The following is an 8,718-nucleotide window of genomic DNA, read 5'->3' on the forward strand; positions in this document are numbered from 1 at the left end:
AGTCCAACGCTCTAACTACTAGGCTACCCTGCCGCCCCAGGCCACTCCCTTATAGACAGAATACCAGCCGACTGCTTCTTCCATAAATAATTATTTCATAGTTTGGAGCTGTGCTTTGGGTCATTGTCCTGTTGTAGGAGGAAATTGGCTCCAAATAAGAGACGTCCACAGGGTATGGCATTGCAAAATGGAGTGATTGCCTTCCTTCTTCAATATCATTTTTACCCTGTAAAATCTCACACTTTACCACCACCAAAGCACACCCAGACCATCACATTGCCTCCACCATGCTTGACAGATGGCGTCAAGAACTCCTCCAGCATCTTTTCATTTTTTATGCGTCTCACGAATGTTCTTCTTTGTGATCTGAACACCTCAAACTTAGATTTGTCTGACCATGACACTTTTTTCCAAACTTCCTCTGTCCAGTGTCTGTGTTCTTTTGCCCATCTTAAGCTTTTCTTTTTATTGGCCAGTCTGAGAAATAGCTTTTTCTTTGTAACTCTGCCTAGAAGGCCAGCATCCCTGGAGTCACCTCTTCAATGTTGACGTTGAGACTGGTGTTTTGCGGGTACTATTTAATGACGCTGCCAGTTGAGGACTTGTGAGGCATCTGTTTCTCAAACTAGACACTCTAATGTACTTGTCTTCTTACTCAGTTGTGCATGGTCTTTATGGCCATTTTGAGCCTGCAATCGAACCCACAAATGCTGATGCTCCAGATACTCAACTAGTCTAAAGGCCAGTTTTATTGCTTTAATCAGCAAAACAGTTTTCTGTGCTAACAGCTGTGCAAAAGGGTTTTCTAGTGATCATTTAGCCTTTAAAAATTATAAACTTGGATTAGCTAACACAACGTGCCATTGGACACCAGGAGTGATGGTTGCTGATAATGGGCCTCTGTACGCCTACATAGATATTCCATAAACATCTGTTGTTTCCAGCTACAATAGTCATTTACAACATTAACAATGTCTACAATGTATTTCTGATCAATTTTATATTATTTTAATGGACAAAAAATGTGCTTTTCTTTCAAAAACAAGGACATTTCTAAGTGACACCAAACTTTTGAACAATAGTGTATATTGTTGTAAGTTACTGTATGGATACTATATTTTACAGATGTTATTGGTAACAAGTGAAATGTTGAAGTGTGGTTAGTCACCATCTTGGATGTGGTTTGAGTCGGAAAAACAAATGACTGCTGGAATATAAAACTGTAGAAAACAGCAAACAACTTGGTACTCAAAATATACAAGGTTGAGAATATTAGAATTAGATGCATCTGACACGCAATCTAAGCACTTTACCTATTTTGGTCACCTTAAGTGATAGAAAATCTTAATACATGAACGAAAAATTCTGAATGTGCTCTGAGTTTAATTAGGAAAATTAAGTTAGCTAATTAAGTTTGCAGTTGCGCTGTTGAGTGAGTTTGGGGGGGGGGATGAATGTAGCAGATGGGATCTGTGAAACCCCTCAGCCTAGAGTGTCTCCACTTGCGCTGCCAAATAGGTAGCTTTTCAATGGCGCAACTGGGTAAGACTGTAACGGCTTTCTTCCGCTGAATGAGAGGGGGACCAAAATGCAGCGTGGTTATAGTTCATGGTTTTTAATAAGAGAAACTAAACATGAACACAATTACAAAACAACAAACTTGGCAAAAAAAAAAAAAAAAAAACAGTCCTATCTGGTGCAGTGAACACAAAGACAGGAAACAACCACCCACAAATCCCAACACAAAACAAGCTACCTAAATATGGTTCCCAATCAGAGACAATGACTAACACCTGCCTCTGATTGAGAACCATATCAGGCCATACATAGAAACGGACAAACTAGACATACAACATAGAATGCCCACCCAGCTCACATCCTGACCAACACTAAAACAAGGAAAACACAAAAGAACTATGGTCAGAATGTGACAAAGGCACTTCAGGGGGGCAGTCACATGTGTTTGTGAGGCAGTGGTCCTGGTATGAGCTAAATCAGGAGGCAGCACTACTGCTTGCTAAACAAGACAGTCCTTTACTCTCATGTGAAGTTTATGCAACACTCCTCCAAAAAGTTTAGTTAACTCAAAAAGGCTCTGGAACTACTTACTAAAAGATCTTGAGCTGGACCAGCTAGATTTTTTTTATACATTGTACTGTAAAGTATGATGATTGATCTCTTTCATGTTAATTGTTCTCTTGAAATTCTTATTTTGAAAGGGTGATGTGGATGTGTATGAACGCTTGTTTTCAGCTGATGCACATCTGTGAGATGATACAGGATGTGGGTGTATCGGGCCATTTTATCTTTTCTCAGGAAATTACATTTCAATCTTTTCATTGAGACATCCAACGCCACTACTGCAACTCATAACTTTATAAAATCTCAATTTCAGATTAGATTTGTTTTCTTGGTCCTGTGCAGTTGTAAATCAAACAAATAAATGTGTTAAAACATTTTTTCAATTTCAACTTATTTTAAAATTAGTGAATTGTGCTAAGGTGCCAATATATTTGACTGCAACTGTTCTTATGGGTCTAAACATAAACCTCTGCCAAACTGTCCTCTTCAGAGAAGATTGCACTGGAGACCTTTACACGAGAATCCTCTAATTTCTTCTAAGCAGTCATCTGATAATCCAGACTCTCTCTTTCTCCTGAACTGTTTCAACTGCATCTGCAGATGCCATTATGCCTCATTCATGTTGCTACCTGCTGTCAGAATAAAGGTTACATTCATCCAGATGTGGGAATCTTCTCAATTTTCATTAGGGTTCCATTATACTTTACCCTTCAACCACATATCCCATGAAAACACATTTATTGGGATATTTCAACTATTGGACTAACTTTACGAATACCACTATACATTTAATGACTGATAACCATGTGTTTGTTTATGTTACTTGAACTCCTGCTGTTTTTCAGATCAATCCTCATCTGGAATAAAAAGCCAGCTCAATGGATAATATCCGTTAAAAGAAAATAGTTGTCCAGGACTAGGCTAAATCTGTGCCTGCAGGAAACCATCCCATTATGATGAGCACTTATGCAAACAGAAGATTTTCTGGAAAAAGGTAGATATTTGAGACATTTTATTTTCTGACAAGTTTATTTTTAGACAAGTTCCTAGCGATACTACCATTAAAACTGCAGTGAATGAGGTCATCTAAATTATTTGCTGCCAGTCTGTCTCAAATATCAGTGGGAGTAAAATAACCTAGCTGAGCCAAAATGGAAGTGTTATATGTGCAGTTTGATGACCTAGTAAATTAAATGTCTTAAACCAGTAATTTTTCTAGGGCAGTGAGAAAGCATGTTTCAATTATAATATTGTTGTTTCTTTTAGTTTGTTATTGTGGACACCATTTTTGTTTAGTAAAATATATGAAATTCACATTTTTGACCCACAAAAGTAATGATTATCCACCTTGCCACCGAAACCAGCTTTTGCTTTAATAAAAATAAGTATTAGCTACTATTTTGCAATGTTTATAAAATAACAGGCAGGCTCGTCAGCTGTCATTGCGGTCTGTAATCTCTCTTTAGCACACACAAAGAAAGGAAATACCTCTTCATTGGGGTTTTGAAGACTGCACTGTCATTGTCAGGCTGAGGTTTCATCTTACTGCCAAGTCATACCAAGATGAGCTAAATGCTATCCACAGCTCTGTTTACGTGTCACTCTAGAGAATTCACATTCGGATGGTTTTGCATTCAAAGTATATTTAGAGCTGAAGTGGTAATACATCTTGGCACAGATACACATATATGCCTCTTAAAATTGAAACAATAAAGGTCTGTAATTAACTACTCACAGGACCTGAAAGTTACAATTATGTACATCTAAGTCTGTCTAAGCTGTTTTAGGGTCCATTTATCAATGGTAATCTTTTCTTATTTAAGAAATGTATTACATTTTTGTGTGAATGTTACAATAAAATGTTTCCTTTATAAAATAAAATAAATATTCATACACATGAAGCATTTATGAGCCTTTCAAAGGGGAACTAAGATAAAGGTACGTTTCTGCAGTATCCTGTAGTGATTAGGATTTTTTTTTTAACTGATTACCAATAGACTGACATTGCATAATGACCTGCCTAACAAAATGTCATCCTGGTAAGTTGTCTGTGAGGAACTAGTAGATTGATCAATAGATAAAGCTTATCAGATGTTTTTATTTTCAACTATCAACACAGTGAAGGCTTGTTCATCTAAACATATAATCTACTACTTTGTAATTGAGAGCTAAGAATATGTGTGTATGACAAGGGGAGGAGGGGGAGGGGGTGTTATCAGAGGAAAATACGAAGTGATATATACTAGTCATAGTCACATCTGCTAATACACATATCATAAGGGTCATTTCCAACGAAGGCACAATCTGTTATTTTAACAGCCTGACCCTACCACATTGTTTGGTAAACTGAGGGATGGGGCTTAGAAAATGTAACCACACTCAAATCCATGGATGCAACGACAGCTATGGGCGCAAGGACATCCATAATACGTTTTGAATCCATTTTAAATATATATGTTGTTTGTTTACAAACACTCAAATTTGTACAAAAACATAAACACCGGAAGAGTCTTAGATTTGGGGTTATGATAGGGTAAAACATGTATGGCTATACTTGCCTGGGAGCATTTGATATATTTATGTTTCTCATTAGTATAGTACTGACAATGAAGTAAAGTTCTTGTAGAACTACTAAAATAAGTAGGTAGCTAGAGAAATAAATAACTTCCACTTTATTATCTGCCTATGGATTTTATGACCTAGAAGCCATTTGATGAGTAACAGCACCCTCTTCAGTTTTGTGGGCCACACTGACCGTTCTGTTGCAGCAACAAATCTGCTTGGAACTTTAATACATAGATACGATTTAATACTGTATTAAAAACACAATTGTCAAGAACAGAAACAGATCGTCATAACCAACGTAATTGGGGACTATTTGCACTGACATTCTTGCACTGGCTCTATGTACACTCAGTGGATTCAACCCACACACACTACACTGACACTCCAACACACTCACACACACAACACACAGTTTCACACATGCTGCTGCTACGGTTTATTATTTATCCTGATTGCCTAGTCACTTTTACCCCTACCTACATGTACATATTACCTCATACCCATGCACATTGACTTGGTATCAGTACTCTTTGTTTATAGCATTGTTATTATTTTATTGTGTTACTTTTTTTGCTAATCTATTTTCACTTTTTAACTCTGCATTATTGGAAAGGGACTCTTAAGCATTTCATGGTAGAACATCAAATGGGGATTGAGGAGAATGACATTTAATATATGATAGGGGTGTTTAACCAGGCTTTGTAGTATGGAGTTTAGTGCACATTCAGATTCAGTTAGAGGAGGCCAACTTTGCCTTGAGTCGGTTGATCTTGAGGGGCAGAAGGCTGGCCATCTCTTCACTCAGTTCCAGCTCTGTCTCGATGGCGATTTTGGCCTCTCGGTTGTCCTTGCAGTACTGGACCACAAAGTTGTAGCACTCCAGGGAGCGGTTCAGGTTCTCCAGCTGAATGGTTGTGCTGGTCGAGATCAGCCTGCTGTGGAGATGAGCCACCCGGAACTTAACCACAAGGACCGGCCTCAGTACCTCGTCCTCCAATTTATCCGGCCACTTGCCCTCTGGTGAGCGGACTCAGTCGAGGAACATCTGGTAGAACTTGGTGGAGGAGGAGCAGAGATGGTTAAACTTCTTAACCGTGTGCACGTCCAGGTCGTCCTGCTTGTTGGCCATGGCCAGCTTCAGATCCATCATCTCGTAGTAGGTCCTCGGCCAGCTCAAACTGCAGCTGGCGGCAGATGAGGAGGTAGTACTGGGCGTTCAGGTCTTTGCAGATGGACTCCATCACCGCCACTTGTGCATCTTGCAGTGCCGCTCCAGGTCCTCCTCAAAGAATGCCAGGGCCTTGAAGAGAGTGCTGTGGTCCTGCAGAATCTCAATGTGATCTGTGACCTGGCCATCCATCTCAAAGTACTCCTTAGCTTGTTTTACGTAGGCCTGGCCAACCAGAAAGATGGCGCGGGCATCCTCAAAGTTGACGGGGTGGAGTCAAAGGTGTGGAGTCAAAAGATGGAGTCAAAGGTGTCAATGGAACCAAACAGAACAGCACTCTTCCTTCCTCTCTCCTTCTCCTCCTCCTCCTCTTGAAGCTGTGTCGCTCTCAGCTCCGCCTGTCAATCCACCTTTAGCTCTCCAATGTTGTCCTGTACAGAGCAGTAGGCATACAAATTAGATATTGTCTCACAATATAGGCTAATCATCTACGAAATTACATATTGTTTGAAGATGTCGAAATTGCCTCGAGAAGCTCTTTGCATCTTGCAACAAATTAAGACAGTATTTTATCCAACACCTTGCAATTTCGACTCTCTTCTGTCTAGGTTGGTCTCATTTCTCAGCCTCATCTTCACCTAAACACAAAGGTTTGAGATGTCTGTTAATGAGTACAGAATGATTGATAACATACAAACATTTCAGAATGAACATATACAGTCAAGGCTGAGTATATGACTTTAGAGTGAGAACTTACTCGCCTGGGCCGCGGCTTCTGAGGGGACCTCTCCAGCTTGGCCTGCTATGACAATGGCAGCAGATATACAGTGCCTGCCCTCCATGTAGTGGGTCTGGCAGACAAAGTAGTGGGAAGAGAAAGATGTGTTAGATTAATCTGTAGAAATATCATTATAAAGAAATCAAGTCATTTACGTACTGTAAAGAAATTATAAGTAATTAATCTTGATGAAGAGATTACATACAGTTTATAATTTACCTTGGTGATGTAATATTGCGATAACGTGGTAGCGTTCATGGCCCATTCCAGAGGAATGAACTGGTTGAATTCCAGCTGTCTCTGAAGAGTGCTGTGTCAGTAGCCCCCAGCTTTCTCATACAGCTCCAAGTTATTGTACATTTGTGCAAGATAGTACAGTGTATGGGTGTAGGCCATTTCAAATCTGTTTGAAGACAGTGAAAAGTTAGTTAAAAGAACAACGTCACTTCTTTCTGTCATTTATGAAAGACTCTATACAAGAATGACTTCCCTACCTCTTTATCCTCTCCTGTTGTGGTAATGCATCTTCCTCTGCCACAAAGAACTCAGTGAGGTCCATTGGGGGTTGCCCATCATCCGATGTTGTGAGAAAAAAAACAAAGGATTATCCACTCTGAATTGTCAAGGTCATATTTAAACAGATGCCATAGGACTCATAGTCTGCCGGGACAGTAAACCATATAGAATGCACCGCAGCTGGCCTTCCAGATGATAAGGCCTGATGATGATGATGATGATGATGCTGCTGCTTGCTCTTCCCCCAGAAAGAAAATTATAATGTAGGCAAATTGCACAGACAGTCTCATGCCTACCTCTTTCATTTAACAAATAGACATTGTTTCTGCAGTTTCCAAAAATCCTTGGGTTCTCTCAATTTCATCCCCACCAGCCCACAGAATGAATGCCCAGTTGATTCTAAAAAAATATATATATGTCAGTCCACAACATTTGACTACTTCATGATATTCATTATCTTTAGCCAATGCCAATGTGTGTGCATGGATTAGGCACATTTTATGCACTGGACTGCTAGTTGCATGCTTAATGAAGGCCAACATAAGTTTTAGCTGTCATTACCCTGACTTGGTTGAACAAAGACACGTTCTCTGGTAATAAGCTCCACTTTTCCTGCAATGTCATGCAATTCATAAAATGTTCCTCTCCAGCAGACAGCTCTTCTGTTTCAACGTGGTTTACACCAAGATAATATTCCACCGTCCCGAGTTTAGCTGCTCTTGATCCGTCTGGGGAGTCTCCACAGTGGCCTCTCCCAAAGCTCTCCTCACTTCCTCGGTCAACAAGCTGATCTGTCGGGCGCTGGTCTGTTTCATCATTGACGTTCTCGTGTTCACTGACATCGAAATTCTTCAAGGAGCAGTATATCTCTCCTAAAAGCTCCCTTGCCTTATACTTCGATCAAAAAGGGTCGTTTTCTGGGTCTTTTCTTGATTCTACTTCAGAGAGATCTTGAGCATTACAAAACATGTCACACACTGCTCTCCATTCATTACTGTATGTTGAAGCCATGTTAGTTATTTCTGTAAAACCACAGTTGGGTCCAGTTGTTGGGTAGGGTCATATTCATTCGATTAGGGCACACGGTAGCGATGCGTTTTGCAACAGAAAACATGCATGAGCGTTAAGTCACAGAGTTTCTAAACACAGATGCGCAACATCGCAACACTTCCGGGAATGCTTGTGAAACAGACCAAATAGACCAGGCTGGGGTTTGAGAAGTCAAAGAGAGCGGTCTTCTTCTTCGATGAGGTTTAACGGTGGTTGGCATCCAATATGTTGCATTACCGCCACCTACTAGACTGGAGTACAACTCTCTTATAGTTTGCTTGAAAAATAAATAAATAAAATACCTACCACCATACCTTCAAGACTGTTGGAAAAGCAATGGAGTGTACAAAGAATGCCAAGAGTGTGCAAAGCTTTCATCAAGGCAAACGGTGGCTACTTTGAAGAATGTCAAATCTAAAATATATTTTGATTTGTTAAACACTTTTTTGGTTACTACATGATTCCATATGTGTTTTTTCATAGTTTTGGTGTCTTCACTATTATTTTACAATGTCGAAAATAGTAAAAATAAAGAAAAACCCTGGAATTAGTAGGTGTG

At 39.7% G+C, this 8,718-nt stretch overlaps 1 pseudogene; it reads right to left on the bottom strand.

Annotated features, from left to right (window-relative positions):
- Window positions 1-1,639: 1,639 nt before the first annotated feature.
- LOC135512125 (KIF-binding protein-like) lies at window positions 1,640-8,120 on the bottom strand (annotated as a pseudogene).
- Between the last annotated feature and the right edge of the window lie 598 nt (window positions 8,121-8,718).

This window comes from Oncorhynchus masou, chromosome 24 (assembly GCF_036934945.1).
Source record: "Oncorhynchus masou masou isolate Uvic2021 chromosome 24, UVic_Omas_1.1, whole genome shotgun sequence".
Lineage (NCBI taxonomy): Eukaryota > Metazoa > Chordata > Actinopteri > Salmoniformes > Salmonidae > Oncorhynchus > Oncorhynchus masou.